Source organism: Phymastichus coffea, unplaced genomic scaffold, assembly GCF_024137745.1.
Source record: "Phymastichus coffea isolate CEN01 unplaced genomic scaffold, Cenicafe_Pcof_1.1 PCOF00049, whole genome shotgun sequence".
Taxonomy (NCBI): Eukaryota; Metazoa; Arthropoda; class Insecta; order Hymenoptera; family Eulophidae; genus Phymastichus; species Phymastichus coffea.
The window spans coordinates 1,438,560-1,456,150 of NW_026706860.1; the positions used below are offsets into that span (position 1 = coordinate 1,438,560).

Sequence of the window (17,591 nt, forward strand, 5' to 3'; positions counted from 1 at the left end):
TCAGTTGGAAAAATTAGTTGATTTTTCTAAATTTTTTGCCACGAAAAATCCGTTATAATTTTCAAACGGCTCGGCAGATTTCAAATAACTTAAATGAAAAAGTTAGGTATTGTTTCTTTGGCACATTGTCTGTGCTTTTCGTATGAAAATTCAGTACGAAAGGTGATTTGATAGGAAATTTTGATGAATTTAAAGGAAGAATGATTGAGTTATATTTCATGAATTGACGGAGGATACAAGTGAGAGCGTACAAGCTCGTCGAAGGCTCTCAGCTAACTAACTGCTGACTCCTGCAATAGTCGTCACTCTTAGTCTTAAAAGCAAGAAAAAAAAGAAAAGCAAAAAAATGAGACGAGTGTCGAACCGAAACATAGGCGATAGTCACGATAACGTGGTCGTGACTCAGTTGTGTCGCTTATGCGCCGTCGGGGTAATACATGTTAACCATGACGAGACTCGAAACGCGTAAACTAGTAGAGTGGACTGTAGGGTACAAAGAGAGAACTCGACACTATCTCAACGACGCAGCGAGGCACCGCTTTTCGTAGAATTACTTAAATTAAATACAATGAGTGAATAATAAGTGAATGTCGGTAAACAATATAAAATGAATTATAATTATATGCAAATAACGTTGTGACGTCGGGGTCACTCTCAGGTACGCTTGGAGTAAGCGTAAACTCAGGGTTGCTCTGATTTGGCTATCGTGTAACACATAAGCCGGGACGAGCAATATTGTTGCGTTGAGAAAACTGTATGCTAGCGCGGAATGTAATAACCAAATGTTATTACGAACACACCAGACTCACGCTTAATGTGTTCTTAAGGGACTTTAATGAAAATTCACCAGACTCACGCTTAATGAATTTCTAAAAAAACGGATTGCTTAAAGAAAGAAAAGGATAGCCAGATATAAGGTTTTACTTACTTTTATTTTATTTAATTATTTGTTATTATGGCTGCGCTCTCTCTGCTCTTTGACCTCTTTCTCTCTCTTTCTCTCTATTCTGGATGTAGTTAGGTGACTTCTTGATTGAATTTTGGCTGACTTCTTCGAAATTTTCTTCTCTGATGCTTCCTCCAGCACTCACTCACTGGTAGTCACTTCTTATTAGGCACTTCCTGGTACTCACTCCACTACTCTGCTCCAGTCTTGTACAGAGCTTTTTATAAGCAGTGGGTGGTTGGGTGGAAATCCCTTTCCTCAGGCCCATGAAGCGATAACGGTCAAATTGTGTATTGGTGGGAAATTTTCTAATTATATCTAGGATTTCTTTATTGGTTTGTAGGCGTGAATTTTCAGAGAGAGAAAGGGCGGTCCCTCTTTAACTTGGGCCCTTTTCTCCAGAGATGGCTCTCGGAGTGCCACTTTTAAGAGCAAGAGTAACGCTATAGTTTATAATTACTTCTATAAAATCGTACTAAACTTAGTTAATTTTAACGATACATAGTGACTATTACAATAACTTAATTACTAGAAAAATCCGAACCTTCTATGATTTATTATAAAACACATTATTGTTCTAACATAAAATTATTTATTGGTTATTTGGTGTCTAAAAAGATGCGCATTATAATAACTTACAAAATTCATGAAAATCTATTTAATATTACGGATATTTTCTTAAAATTCGGTGGGAAAAAAAAGATAAATTGCTTTTTATAAGCCCCTTCCATTATCAGCGCGATAACGCTTCACGATGTATACGCGATGATCGTAGGCTCCTGCCAACACATACGCGTGAGACAAATCAGGAGAGAGCGTTGATTGTAAGGACGAGTACGCAGGCTCGGGCCACTATCAAAGTTTAAACATTTTATTTCGAACGCGTTTTCATCGTGGGAAATCAGGAAGGTTTCCACTCCGTTCGTCATACGAGTAGTGATCAAAAAGTAAGGTGAATTTTGAAATTTAGCGGGCTACGTCCGTTCGATCTTCGAATTTTTTATTTGGTTATGTCGGTACACTCGTCTAGAACATACGCTCCAAATTTTAGCTTTGTAGTATGTTTGGTTTGTTTGTGAGAGGCATCAAGGTTAGAAGTGTTTTGCGTGCTCCACGATTTGCTGCTGTCTAAAAACATGGATCAAAGAGTTTGCATAAAATTTTGTGTGAAAAATGGAATCAAATGTTCCAAAACACTTGAAATGCTGAGAGTGGCATACGGTGAGTCTACTTTAAGCCAAAAAAATGTTTACAAGTGGTATAAACTCTTCCAAGAAGGCCGAGAAGACACCGACGACGAACCTCGTTCTGGACGCCCCAGCACATCAACAACTGATGAGAATGTTGAAGAAGTGAAGAAAATAGTGTTGGGAAATCGTCGAATTACCATTAGAGAAATTGCTGATGATATTGACATCTCATTTGGTTCGTGCCAATCAATTTTGACGAGTGTTTTAGACATGAGACGTGAGTCAGCGAAGTTTGTTCCGAAATTGCTCAATTTCGACCAAAAGAAACGTCGCATGAGCATCGCCCAAGAGCTACTGAATGACGTCAACGATGATCCAGATTTACTCAACAGGGTTATAACAGGTGACGAAACATGGGTATACGGTTATGACGTCGAGACTAAGACTCAATCGTCCCAGTGGAGGCATTCTGGATCACCAAGACCAAAAAAAGCACGCCAAGTTCGATCAAATGTAAAGGTTTTGCTTACAGTTTTCTTTGACTGCAGGGGCGTGGTGCATCATGAGTTCTTGCCACTGGGTAGAACAGTAAATAAGGAATATTACCTGCAAGTTATGCGCAATTTGCGCGAAGCAATCCGCCAGAAACGTCCGAATTTATGGAAAAATAAAAATTGGCTTTTGCACCATGATAACGCCCCTGCTCACACATCGTTGCTTGTGCGCGAATTTTTGGCTAAAACCAACACAGTAACGATGCCACAGGCACCGTATTCCCCAGATCTGGCCCCCTGTGACTTCTTCTTGTTTCCAAAACTGAAGAGGCCCATGAAAGGACGGCATTTTGCCACGATTGAGGAGATAAAGACGGCATCGAAGGATGAACTAAACAAAATCACAAAAAATGATTTTTTGAAATGCTTTGAGGATTGGAAAAAGCGTTGGCACAAGTGTATTATATCCGAGGGGGATTACTTTGAAGGAGATAAAATAAAAATTGATGAATAAATAAATATTTTTTGAGAAAAATAAAAATTCACCTTACTTTTTGATCACACCTCGTATTTAATAATTGAATTAATCAAAAAAAAACTAAGTTACGGCAAGCCGTCACAACGTCAGTTCAAGTAAATTAAATTTACAGTCTATGAAATTGTCTGATATAATAACATTGAAACCACTCGATATTGTTCAGTTATTTATATTCTATTTAAAATGAATACAACGATATATTAGCTGTTACACCATTATTAATGGTGTAACAGCTAATATATTATTAATGGTCCGAGCGTGCGGAGAAAGGGAATAAATGCTGTGTATAGTTCTGGCTTGGGCTTTAATTTATTAAATATTTTAAAGAAATGTAATACTCATTAACAATATAACTATATATATAATTAAATATATAAATATAAACTTCTTTCTTCAAAAATCATTTACAGTTTTCGAAAATATTTTAGAGGGCGTTACAGTCGGTTCACCTCCCTCCCACTTTTCATTCTAGCTATCGCCTCGATGTTCTACAGCACCAATACCGCTGCTAAAATGTTTTAGAGGGCTTTACAGTCAGTTCACCCCTCTCCCCTCCTACTTTTTATTCTAGCTATCCCCTCCGCGTTTTACAGTGCCGATAATACTGCTTACAACACCATCATTGCTTGCAACCCCATCACTTAGCCTTAAAACAGCTTCGGTCTAGTAAAAAAGTGCAGTTTCTCGAGACAGCTAGTAAACTATGCTTGCCTTACCTTCTCCATTTGTAAGAATCTATAATAGTTAGTTAAATCCTTATTGATTAGTGAATCAAATCAATATTCATTGATTATTAAGAACGAATTTCTGTTAGAGCTGTTCAATACTTTCAATCCTTTTCCTCATAATAATTTTGTATAAGACAACTAACTAACTAGATAATCGTCACAATGACTTCTATTGCTCATTTTGAAGATACGGTAAAAAACTTGTAGTAAGTTTATTACCAATTGAAAGATTCAGGCATAGATGATCGTATTAGATGGAAAAATCTAGCAATCAATGCTATAATTTTACTTAAGGAATTAAGGAAACGTCATGATTTCAATAGAGCAATTCAACAAAGATATCAGACTTGTGCTTTTCATTTGAATTCTCTTAAAATCAATTTCAATAATTCTATAAGAGTTGATAACAGTATACAACGATTACACTCTATTCTTGATAAAATTCAAGGAGATGGAGTCATTTGGGGATCAATTCCTTCCACGTTTGAAAATCGTATTAGTACAGCATGCTTAATTAATAAAAGTCAATTAGACATAAAAACATTTCTAATTGCTACAAATCACTTCTTACAAATTCAAATATCACAATATCTAGATATTCATAATGCTTTAAAGATGAATACAAAAATGGCAGCAAAATTTATCATAAAAAAATATCAAGAAGAATATGTTCAGATCGAGTATTCAATACTGAAAAAGTTGTTTGCATTTATAAGACTACATCTTAATAGATGGTTTGAAAATAGTGTCAAAGACGTTTTACTTAATAACATAGATGAATTTCAAGAAAGAGACTCAGGCTGGTCATTAAAACTATTTTTGCTATATATTTGTAACGGAAGCTCGTTACTTATCAATTTTTAAGGTGGACAAGTGAGGTGCACTCACTCATAGCAATTGAGGCGGGAAGGGGGGAAAGGTAAAGAAATGAAAGTGATTAAGGAATTATAGACACAACAAAAATTCACAATTAAAACAAATCTAATTCTAATCAAATCAAATTCAAATTACACTTAAAATTCAAAACCGTACATGAACAACCGCAAAAGAATAAACCGCAAACTACTTGTAATCATCTTTACAAATCTTAGCATAATGAACACAACGGTGTTGCGAACACGTCTTAACACTATAGAACAATAGAGAACAAAGAACAAGTTAACTAACTCATCGCGCTTACAAATCTATACGACATACAACGCGCGTCGCCCGGCAAATGACCACCATGACGATGAACTAACTTAGTCTACTTAAACTAAAGAGAAAGCCGCCCGGCGAGGAATCGCCTGCACGATTTTCTATTTGAACAATTTATGACGCCGACCGTAATTAGGGCAGGTAGCCGGCGTGTGCACGCCTTGTTATCTACCTGACGCTTACAATTACGCGCTGTGCCATACCGCTGAAGAGAGAGAGAAAGATTAGTTTGCGAGACTTGACCTTCAATACAGGAACGGGAGACCTGGCTGCGCCCTGCACACGATGTTACTGGCCGTCGCTGGGCAACTCCTGCCGGCTTCTCCAGGTAGCTTCTCGAGCAGATGCTGGAACAAGGCAGTCGTCCTCTGTCCTCTCTGTTCTGCTCGGCCCTTGGCGGCGTGTGCGTTTAGCTGACCCTTTGTCCTCAACTGCACTTTCGACTTTGCACCGCTGATCGTCTACCGTCTTAAATAACTGATCGACTGGGAAACCTTCTGACTGACTGCTCGACTCACTACCGTCTGTACTTCCGATCGTCTGGAAAATCTTTTGACTGGCCGTTCGACTCACTACCGTGTGTGTCGCTCGTTTTTTCTTCCGCGATCGACAGCTTCTTCCTCGTTCTTTCTCTCCCCACTTGGCCTACTTATTAGGCGGCGTGCGACCAATGCGCTAATTGGTTCGCGACTCGCGCCTGCCTAATCTTACGTGGGGCACGCACGCCCCTAACTCTCTCTCTCTCTCTTTCTAACACCTCTATACTCTGTCGTCAGCGTAATAGCTTCGGGCCAGCTCGGCCTCGCTTAGCAATCTCCGTCGGCTTAAACAAAGACCATGCATTAGGCGCATTCTTAAATGCGCCTAACGCTGGTCACTGTGCTTCGCCGAGAGAGAAGGGGAATCAGGGAAAATACCGACGAGAACAAGCACAACGCTTGCTCTCGTCACAGTTCATTATTTAATTATATCCTTATTCTAATAATGGGGGTATGGATTATGGGGTATGTCAATACGAGAGTCGATAACTGCTGCCGGCGGGGAGCATGGAGCCTAAAAGTCCGTACACAATAGTCGGTAACAAGCGATGCCAGTCAAACAGGTTAATCGTCGATATATATCTGCCGATAAAACAGCCCACAGGCTGGTAACGTAGAGATTGATTACGGTACCAATTGACAGTAAGAAATGAATTAATTTTCGCATAGTAAGTGGCTGAGGATTCCCATAGCTTATACTACTAATAATACTATTAAAGATATCCCAATAGCAGGCACTACACGTGCTCTTGAAAGATTAAAAATTTATTTGATTAAAGCAGAATGGCTGATGCATTATATAGTAGTGGTTGATATGGAAAAAATCAAGCTACTTAATCATATTGAACAAAATAAAGCAATAACTATGAGTTATCGCATTTGGAAGTTTTACGAGTATCCAAAATTACCTCTCACATCAAAGCATGTTTGAAGTGTGAAAACGTCAAATCAGTTGGAAGTCTCGCTTTGTCATCTTAGCCTTTCAATCTTAACAAAAAAGTTCACTGACTGCTGATACTTGTAAATGTGATCACTGTAATATCAGTAATGTAAGATTATTTCTCAATTCTCAATGCTATCCATATGGAAATCTTAATTTGTACATTGCAAAAATCAGTACCTAGTACTTTATGGCATGTATGCTAATATTTCCAAAACGCTTACTTTGGGAAATGAAATAAGCCATTGCTCAATAAGAATGATTTTATCAATAGCATTCCTCTAATAGTTATTGATTCTTCAAACCAAATGAATCAATTAAGAGTGCACCTGTAAATGTAGGTGTTGAATTTGATACAATAGATGATTTTCCTGACAATACTGCTGCCTACTGTTTGATTCTACGTGATCGAATCGTGGAGTGCAATCTAATCAGCGGTGATGTGAGAAAATTAATGTAGTATATAACTAGTGAGAAAAAGAATTATATAATATAAAATGTATATATTATTTTATTATTCTATACATTCTCAATAAATACAAATCAAATTTGCAGATACAATTGGCTCTTTCTTTTTCTATAATTCCCTGTATACTTTTATTATTTCATAGAATTTTACAGGGTACACCTACTGATACTACTGTAGGCTCTTAAACGATCACGTCTCTGTCTGTCTCCATTCGAGATAGATAAAAGAATGTTATAATATTTTATTTAATACTTTTATATTATTTTTAAAAATTATAATAAAATTACAAAAATATTTTCATTTTTAAGTTAATATAAATATTTTAATATCTTTTTTTTTCTTCTCTGGTTTTCTTTTGCTTCATTGATTCTGCTATTTTGGTAGGACGAGTTGACTTTCGCATTGTGGGCTTAGCTGATATGAGAATAATCTTACAAGGTACCGCTTTAACTTTTTTGATTGACGGTACCTTCAAAATATTTTTTTTTCTATTTTAATTTATGTGCAACAAAAAAACAGTTGAATGTTAATTTCAACTTTTGAATTTATATAATCTTTTATGTATTTAAAATACTAACTTCAACTGGCAAATCAAGCGGCATGTTGATTTGTACTTCCACTCTTTGAGAGTACGAAGGTGTTGACGTCGACAACGATAATAACGTCAATGACGCCGATGACGATAAAGTCAACGATGCCGATGACGACGATAATGATGACGGTACTCCAGCTGGTTAGTGTTTAATTTTATGCGAACTGGAAAGCTTTCGCTTAACCTTCTAGGCAAGTTCATCCTACTCTGGTTGGTCAGCTTTTCTTTTCCGCTCCAATCGAGTTCATGCTTCATGTTTCCTCGTCGTCTCCGCACCTTTATGCTGATGGAACTGCGTCTTTACGTAATTATTCACTACCTTTGATCTGCGACTTGCTGCGCCAACAATCGTGCCGCCATTGATTCCTTAATCCACTGAAAAGAAAAAAGGGAACAAAATTAAAATAATAATAACAATATAAATCGATATAATTTTATATAAATCGATATAATTTTATATAAATCAATATAATTTTATATAAATCGCTAATGATAACACTTACTTGTTGAATCATAGTTTTCATCTGATGCAATTGTACGGCTTGCAGTCTGTTGTTGCCTGTGAAACTGGGTAACTGAAAATTAAATGTACACACACTCACACATACACGCGCACACAAACATATATATAATAGGAAAAAATAAATGAATACTAACAGTATTAAATATTGCAATCAATAACCAATATAATAGCTCTCGTGTTACGGATCGGTTGGAGGGATGAGCATGCTGAAATTTATTTAATAAAAATTATAATTAAAAATACTAAAATTAATTTCAATAAATTTTAAATTATTTAAAATTCTGTTAACAAAAATTAGTTTACAATATATTTACATTTTCCAAAAATTGGCAAGCACCTATAATATTTCCCATTTTTTTATCACGTATAAAAACACGTTTATTATTTTATATATAAAAATTTATGTATAAAATATATAAAACATATATAGAGATATAAAAAAATATATAAAAATATATAAAAACTTTTTATATAAAAAAATTTAAAAGTAGAAAGAAAGACACTTCACTATGAATATAGTTCGAAGTTTTCTTCGAGACTAATCATAGAAAATCCTACCGTACGCTCGTAATATTATCAGGTACGACTTTTCTATAATATGAATAATGCTAGAGGCATACATAGATATTCTTTTAATGAGGTTTAGTAAGTATAGTTGCGCGTTTTCTCTCAGATGTTAGAGGATACTAGCAAGTATAGCTTCCCTCTGCGGAGAGAGATAGAGAGAAAAAGAGAACCAGAATATCTTCTCTACATGAGAGAAAGAGAGAGAGATAGAGAGAAAAAGAGAGAGAGATAGAGAGAAAAAGAGAGAGAGAGAGAATGAATGGTTCCAAGCCACGTTGAGCCAGAGTGAGAGAGATTAGATTAGATTAGATTAAACAATTTTTATTTAGCCATGAGGTATAACCCCGTAGGCTTCAAGAACAATAAGGTCGCTATTATAATAATAAAACAACAATAATATGAATAGCAAATGAGCGTTAATAGTTAAATAATTAAGACTATTCATGTACATGTATCAATTATAAGATAAGTAAATATAAGAAATCTAGATAACATACGCAATACATTGGCATTATAACAAGAAACATAACAAGATGAAAACGCAATAAGAAAAGCAATAAGAGATGAAAGAGTGTGGAACAATAATATCACACTGATATGACAATAAGAGAAACAAAATAAAATAAAAATACGCAGGTCGCAGAACACAGAAGAAAATAAGTCGCATAAGAAGGCAGATAAATCTAATAGGTAACGAAAATTACTGCGAGTCATGTGCCAACTACATTAGAAGGATAGAAGGAGGAGAAGAGAGATAAGAAGAAATAAAATCTAGACAGAAGACGGAGGAAGATTCAACATTGCAGTTTTTATGTGTTGAGGGGAGGGAAATTATAAAAAAGGTAGGAATTAGATGTTTGCAGGTAACTTGAACTGTCAGTGAAGGCTGAGACGTTGAAAGGAAGGGATACTGCGGGTAATTTTCGAAGGGATGAGAGGTTTGTTAAGGATTCGGACGTGACCCTCTGGATGAAGTACTGATGTTCCAGGACCGTGAAGAGGGAGAACAGCCATGACTTGAGCTCCTTATATCTGGAAATGTCAGTTAGTCATGTCAAAGTTAGTTATGGATAGTTGATTTAGCAGGTACATGGAACGAATTGTAAAAGAGATGTTCCAAGTCGAAGTACGCTGAGCTGAATATGAGAAAGCTGAAGGTGGATTGCGGGAGGAACGTTTTATATGAAGAGAGTTTGGTGATTGGAAATGGGTAGTAAGGTATGAGGGATGAGAAAGACAAACTGTTTTGTAAGCAAGAAGGATTAGTGAAATGTTTCTGTGAGATTTCGAGGGAAAGCCATCTAAGACGTAGTCTATGAAAGGTGACGTGGGTTTCAATGTCAGGGGATATGATAAAAGGGATGTAACCAGTAGCAAAACGGACGCAGGCATTGTGAGCAACTTGTAGAGCAAGCCGCCTCGTTTTATCCAGGTTGTGGAAAGCAATAGAAGCGTAAGTGAAGTGAGGGCAGATGAGGGATTTGATTAGGTCGGATCGGATGGAAATCGCGAGAGACTTCCTATAAAACTTGAGTGAATTTAGATTCATGTAGTTCTTTTTAAGTGTATTGTTGATATGAGTTTTCCAGTGTAAGGATGAGAATATCGTGAGTCCAAGGCTTTTTACGGATAAGGAAAATGGAATGATGATATTATCGATGGAGATTTGGGGGAGGGAGTCTAGATATAAAGAGGATAGATAAAGCTCACTGCCGATAACAATAACACAGATCTTGGTAACATTTAGTTGCAGACCATTTGAAGTAGCCCAACCCGCGACTGCCTGGGCATCAAGTTGAACTTTAGTGAGAGCTGGAATAATTTCAGAGGAAGAATAATGATGATAGATTTGAGTGTCATCAGCATATATCATATGCTGACAGAAATACCTTGGCAAGATCATTTATGAAAATGGGAAATAAAAGAAGTCCAAGGACGCTGCTCTGGGGCACTCCGGAACAGATACGCAGCCAGCCAGACAATGAGCCAGCCCGATCAACCACAGCCTGCAACTGATCCGACAGGTAGCCAAAAAACCAGCGAAGTACTGAGTCAGCCAGGATACAGGCTCGCAGCTTCCGGACAAGCAAGTCATGAGGGATACTGTCAAACGCTTTGGAGAGGTCGAACAAGATAAGAATCGTGAGCTGACGCATCTGAACAGCGCGTTTGACATCCTCTAACAGACCAACCAGAGCGGTCTCAGTAGAATGCCCATTACGAAAACCAGCCTGCCTTGAGTCGAAGAAATTGCTAGTCTCCAGATAGTTCAAGAGTTGCTTATGAAGTAAGCGCTCCAGGACCTTGGAGGACTCGCAAAGCTGAGCTATAGGCCGGGTATCAGAGGGAGACTGGGGAGCTTTAATTTTTGAGAGAGGGCAGATGATAGTGCATTTCCAGGCAGAGGGAAAAACTGAAGTGAGGATGGATTGGTTTATTATGAGTGTGAGTAGGAGAGCTAGGGAGCTGAGACCAAGTTTTAGCATTTGAGAGGAGAGGCCGTCGTTACCCTTGTCTTTGAGGCGAAGGGCCAAGACCTCTGACTCAACTTCACGCGGTGAGAGACAGTAGAGAAGGTGAAAGATTGTGGAAAATGAGAGGGAATCGGTTCGAATATCGGAGCATTAATTATGACATCGAAAGCTTGTTTAGTTAGAGCAGAGTGACGAGTGGCAACTGAAACGTAGTGAACATTCAGGATGTCAGGGGAGAAGAAGAGTAGCGGAGAAGCAAGAGGGTTGGAAGCTACACCCATGTCACGGAAGGCTTCCCATTTGTGTGTGATAGACTTTGCATTATAAATGATGTCGTGAATGAAGGAATTCTTTGCAGTGTCTAAGGAATTTGAGAATTGATTACGAAGTGACCGGTATTGGGAGAGTACTTCAATGGAACCCGTCTTTTTTGTAGCAGAGGGAAAACATGATCACGTGTGTGCATCTTGGATCGTAGCTCCTCAGATACCCAGGGCTTTTTCTTGGATGGGATAGCGATCTTGCAAAGTGGAGCAAGCTGATCAAAAGCGGCAAGTGCGTTGAGAGTGAAAATAGATTCAAGCTGATCAAGTGAAGGTGAGAGGTCAGGTAAAGGTCCAGAGGAGAAAACTGAGAGATTAGTGCCGCTTATCGAATTGAGGGTTGAGGGATTAATGTGTTGGAAAGGACGGAAGGAAAAAGTTTTCATAGTATTTTTGATGTACGAGGATCGTTTGAAAAGTCCGTGCAAAGTCAGAGAGATGGCGCTACTAGTACGTATCAAGGTTATTTTCAGATATTGGCATATCGTAAAAGAGCACACACCAAGTTTCAGCCAGATCGGACAATTACTTTGCGTTTTACATTCGTTTGAATCAAAGAAATCGAGTGGTTGTAAAAAAATGGACGAAAAAGATTTTGGTGTATTGATTAAACATTACTTTTTCAAAGGCAAAACGCCTCAGGAGATTAAACAGAAGCTTGATAAACATTATGGTGATTGTGCACCATCGATTAGAATGGTTTATAAGTGGTTTCAAAATTTTCGGAGTGGCTATATGAGCACAAAAGACGCTGAACGTTCTGGACGCCCTGTTGAGGTTACCACTTCAGAAATTATTGATCAAATCCATGATATGGTGATGGCTGACAGAAGAGTGAAGGTACGTGAGATTACTAGTACTGTAGGCATCTCGAGCGAACGGGTACATAATATTTTGCACCAACATTTGGACATGAAAAAGCTATCCGCTAGATGGGTACCGCGATTGCTCACGATTGACCAAAAACGAGTGTTGCAAGAATGGTTTGCAGCTGTTCTAGCAAAATCCGCAAGACTTTAAGCATCGTTTCATCACTGTAGATGAAACATGAATACATCACTACTCTCCTGAGACCAAAGAATAGTCTAAACAATGGGTTACCAAGGGGGAATCTGCTCCGAAAAAGGCGAAGACGATTCCTTCGGCCGGGAAGGTTATGGCGACTGTTTTTTGGGATTCGCAAGGAATAATCTTCATCGACTATCTGAAAAAGTGTAAAACCATTACAGGCGAATATTATTCATCATTATTGGATCGTTTGAAAACCGAGTTGCTAGAGAAACGTCCACGATTGGCCCACAAAAAAGTCCTCTTCCACCACGATAATGGGCCAGCTCACGCCTCAGCAGTTGTGGCTGCAAAACTGATGGAGATAGGGTTCCAACTCGTTTCACATCCCCCCTATTCTCCAGACTTGGCTCCGTTGGACTACTATTTGTTCCCTAATATGAAAAAATGGCTGGCGGGGAAAAAATTTTATTCAAACGACGAGGTGATTGCAGAAACGAATGCCTATTTTATAGACATGGACAAATCCTATTATTTGGAAGAGATTAACAAACTAGAGCAGCGTTAGATGAAGTGTATAAGCCTAAAAGGAGACTATGTTGAAAACTAAAAGATTTATTAAAAAAAATTAAGCAGTTTTTATTTTTGCACAGACTTTTCAAACGACCCTCGTATGTAGCTGAGATTGAGATAACGATTAAATCATGATAAGGAACAAAAGGTCTTTAAATCATATACAGGGTGTCAATTAAGTCCCGGGACGCCTGAATATTTTCTGAAGTACTTCAGTTCTGAAAAAGGTCAAGGTCATTCCTTTAGTAACTTTCAACGCGGAATCCGATGGTGACCGTGGATTTGACCTTGAGATTGACCTTCAAGGTTATTTCAAGGTCAACTTTGTTTTTTTAAATGGGAACCCCTATTTTTGACAACGGCAATCGAAAGTGCGGAAAATTTTACGTCCAAAACGGTATTTTAAAATTTTTTTTCATGGCCTTGAGAAGGTCGATTTAAGGTCAAATGCTTCAAAAACTGCCTAAAAGCATTTTTTTAATTTTTAAGATATCGAAAAATGACCTCTACAAAATTTGTTCAGAACAGAGTGGGCCACCCAATGCACCAAAAACCTTTGACCTTTAACCTCATTTTGAAGGTCATTTCAAGGTCGAAGTGTTTTTTGTAATGGAAACCCCTCTTTTTGACCCCGGATTAGCACATAGCGCGAAATCCGACGTTTGGATAAGGTATTATGTTGAGTTTCGATTGATCCACGACGTTCATCGCTAAGGTCATGTGAAATTTAGATCCAATATTATTCGCGAAACATTTACAAAATGTTTCGGGCTAAATTTATTAAATTCTACTGAGAGCATGTTACAGTGACCTTATCTTTGACCTTTGATTGTTTAAATAATAAAGTAACGGGTTATCCAAACCGAAAGTCAAGTTGTTTTAAATGAGGAGCAAGCAGAGACATAGGTACAGTTTTTTTGCCGGATAAGTTTTTTCCACTCACTGCGTTTTGAATGTTTCTTTCTGATTTCGCGCTATATGCGAATCCGGGGTCAAAAATAGGGGTTGTCATTACAAAAAACACTTTGACCTTGAAATGACCTTCAAAATGAGGTTAAAGGTCAAAGGTTTTTGGTGCATTGGGTGGCCCACTCTGTTCTGAATAAATTTTGTAGAGGTCATTTTTCGATATCTTAAAAATTAAAAAAACGCTTTTAGGCAGTTTTTCAAGCATTTGACCTTAAATCGACCTTCTCAAGGCCATGAAAAAAATTTAAAAATACCGTTTTGGACGTAAAATTTTCCGCTCTTTCGATTGCCGTTGTCAAAAATAGGGGTTCCCATTTAAAAAAACAAAGTTGACCTTGAAATAACCTTGAAGGTCAATCTCAAGGTCAAATCCAAGGTCACCATCGGATTCCACGTTGAAAGTTACTAAAGGAATGACCTTGACCTTTTTCAGAACTGAAGTACTTCAGAAAATATTCAGGCGTCCCGGGACTTAATTGACACCCTGTATATGACGCGAATAAAGTAGTTATCCATGTCATTCTGTATAATTTGGAAAAAAGGAAAAAAAAACCGCAACGTCTGCAGGAAAACATTGTATCACATTTCAAAACAACATATAGTAAATAGGTCGGTCATAAGCCTGTCATTATTCATTAAAGAAATGGCCAAATAAGTAAAATAACGGAAAAGTAGATAACATACCAGTCAGTCAAATTAAACTTACACGTCAACAAGTAAGCCAAAATCTAAAACTTAGAAGTCAACTTAGTGTATTACTAAAAGAAAGTACACTCAAAAGAAGTTCAAAAATAACAAGGTCACCAGCAAAAATCCAGCGTGAAGATCCAATAACTGATATTCATTCAATAGAATAAGGACATAGCGGCGCCATCCCAAAAACTTAAAAAAAACCATTAAACAAAAAGAAAGAATAGTTTAAAACCAAAACTAGAAGAACAAGCAAAGAGCATCCTACTTCTTGACCCTGATTTTATATAAACACTAATAAAAGGTATTCGGATATCAGAGGATATTTAGCAGAACAAAGCCTAATTCTAGGGACTCATAAAGATATCTGTTTTAACCCATTAACGCTCACAGCACGGTTTTCTGAAAGCTGAGTTCAAATTAGTACCACGTAACAAATTTGAAAGCCAAACTTTCAGATTTTCAAGGGTGCTCTTTCGAATGATGTAGGTTAAAAGTCCCGCCAAGGAAGTTTTGCCATAAAAAAATCGAAAATAAACGAAAAAAGCTGAATTTTTCGGCTAAATTTTTTATTCAAATCAAATTTTCAATCCCGTAACAGGTTTTTGAATACTCCAAACCATGATTTTTTTGCTCGAAAATTATAATATTTACAAAAAATTTTCCAAGTATCAAAATGTCTTAAAATTCATCGGAGAATATCCTGGAATGATTTCAAAATTATCCGATACAATTTTGAATTTTTCAATTTTAGGACTCTTCGAGGATTAAAAATATTCTCAGACTATTCTAAAAAAATTTAAGGATATTCATTAATCAATTTTCAGATGATTATGTTTTTAGAAAATTTCTACGAAAATACTTGGTGTTCCAGTAAAAAATCATGAAATTAAAAAAAAAAAGTTTTCATATCAGACGCCATTTTGTTTACACTACAAATTTTCATGTTCGGGTAACCTTACTGATATTTACTTCATACATCGAGGCCGTGATCTAAAGAGGTTTGGAGCATACAAAGACATGTTATGGGATTGAAAATTTGATTTGAACAAAATTTTAGCCGAAAAATTTAGCTTTTTTTGTTTATTTTATATTTTTTTATGGCAAAACTTTCTTGGTAGGATATTCAACCTACACCATTCGAAAGAACACCCCAACCCAACCCAACCCCAAAGTTTGGCTTTCAAATTCAATACTAAAACGAACTCAAACATTAACGCGACAACCACGAGAGTGCGAACAATATAAATAATAGATGATATTAATACTAGATTATGATCACGATATTGTATATAAACCAGGTAAATTCAATACGAACGCAGATGCACAATCGCGAAATCCGGTTGAAAAAAGTATAATAAACGTTTTAATAAGAGCCTAAAAGGCAAAAATAATGGAAAAAGAAATAAACACAGAAGGTCCAAATAATAATATAAAAACAAAATAAATTATGAAAGTTAAAAACAAACATGAAAATAATAACAAACGAAACTTAACACATAACAATAATAACAATCTCAACACTTACAAAATCATCCTTGCAAAATACGAGGTGTGTTCAAAAAGTACCCGGAATTATCGTTTTTCCAAAAAAATATTTATTTATTCGTTTACATCAGTGTGGTCCCCTTCAAAGTAATCTCTCCCAGATATAATACACTTATGCCAGCGTTTTTTTCAATCTTCGAAGCACTCTTGATATTCACTTTTAGGTATGTCCTTGAGCACTCTCAGCGATTCGGCCTTTATTTCTTCAATCGAGGAAAAACGCCGTCCTTTCATGGGTCTCTTCAACTTTGGGAACAGGAAAAAGTCACACGGAGCCATATCTGGTGAATATAGAGGTTGGGGCCCGACTACGGTATTGTTTTTGGCCAAAAAATTACGAACAAGCAACGACGAGTGAGCAGATGCGTTATCGTGATGCAAAAGCCATGAATTGTTTTTCCATAAATCAGGGCGTTTTTTTCGGATTGCTTCACGCAAACGTTTCATAACTTCAAGATAATACTCCTTATTAACCGTACGACCTTGTGATAAGAACTCAACGCACCACGCCCCTGCAGTCAAAGAAAACTGTAAGCAAAACCTTCACATTTGATCGAACTTGACGTGTTTTTTTCGCTCGTGGTGACGTTGAATGCTTCCAGGTGGACGATTGTGCTTTGGTTTCATAACCGTACACCCATGTTTCATCACCAGTTATGATCCTTTCAAGCAAACTTGGATCGTCGTTGACGTCGTTTAACAACTCCTGAGCGATGTTCATGCGATTGTTTTTTTGGTCAAAGTTTAGCAGTTTTGGAATGAATTTTGCTGCCACCCATACAATGTAATCGAGAATTCATTAGAATCGAACACCTAAAATTAATTTTGTGGAAAAACAAAGCAACCTAAATAAATATTTCTATGACAATGATATAATTAGAAAGAAAAATGAAATAATTTTAACCTATTTACATATATAAACTCTAAATACGTATTTGTTGAAAAGCATATAAAAAAACAAACAAATAATTTATACATTAACTTAGTAATAGAAAAATGCGAAATCAAAAGAAAAATAATCCAAAACTCATCTATTGCATCATTTACACCAGATGAATTCGCGTACATTATCAAACAACTAGACTATATGTCTAAAATAGCTGGGGAAGTAGTGAACGTTATAAAATGTATACCTACAACAGTAAGAATTGTATATACAAACGATTGCTACAAAGATTTACTAGTGCAACATGGAAATGAGACATGGTTTTTGACACCAAAAACACATCATCTAATAAAAAAAGGAATAAAAATTGATTGCAACTCCATAATACCACCTTACG

At 36.8% G+C, this 17,591-nt stretch overlaps 1 protein-coding gene across 4 annotated transcripts in view; it reads left to right on the forward strand.

Moving 5' to 3' along the window:
* Positions 1-17,591, forward strand: part of LOC131665272 (biogenesis of lysosome-related organelles complex 1 subunit 6-like) — a 278,512-nt gene that overhangs the window by 200,597 nt on the left and 60,324 nt on the right. The gene's annotated exons all lie outside the window — the stretch shown is intronic.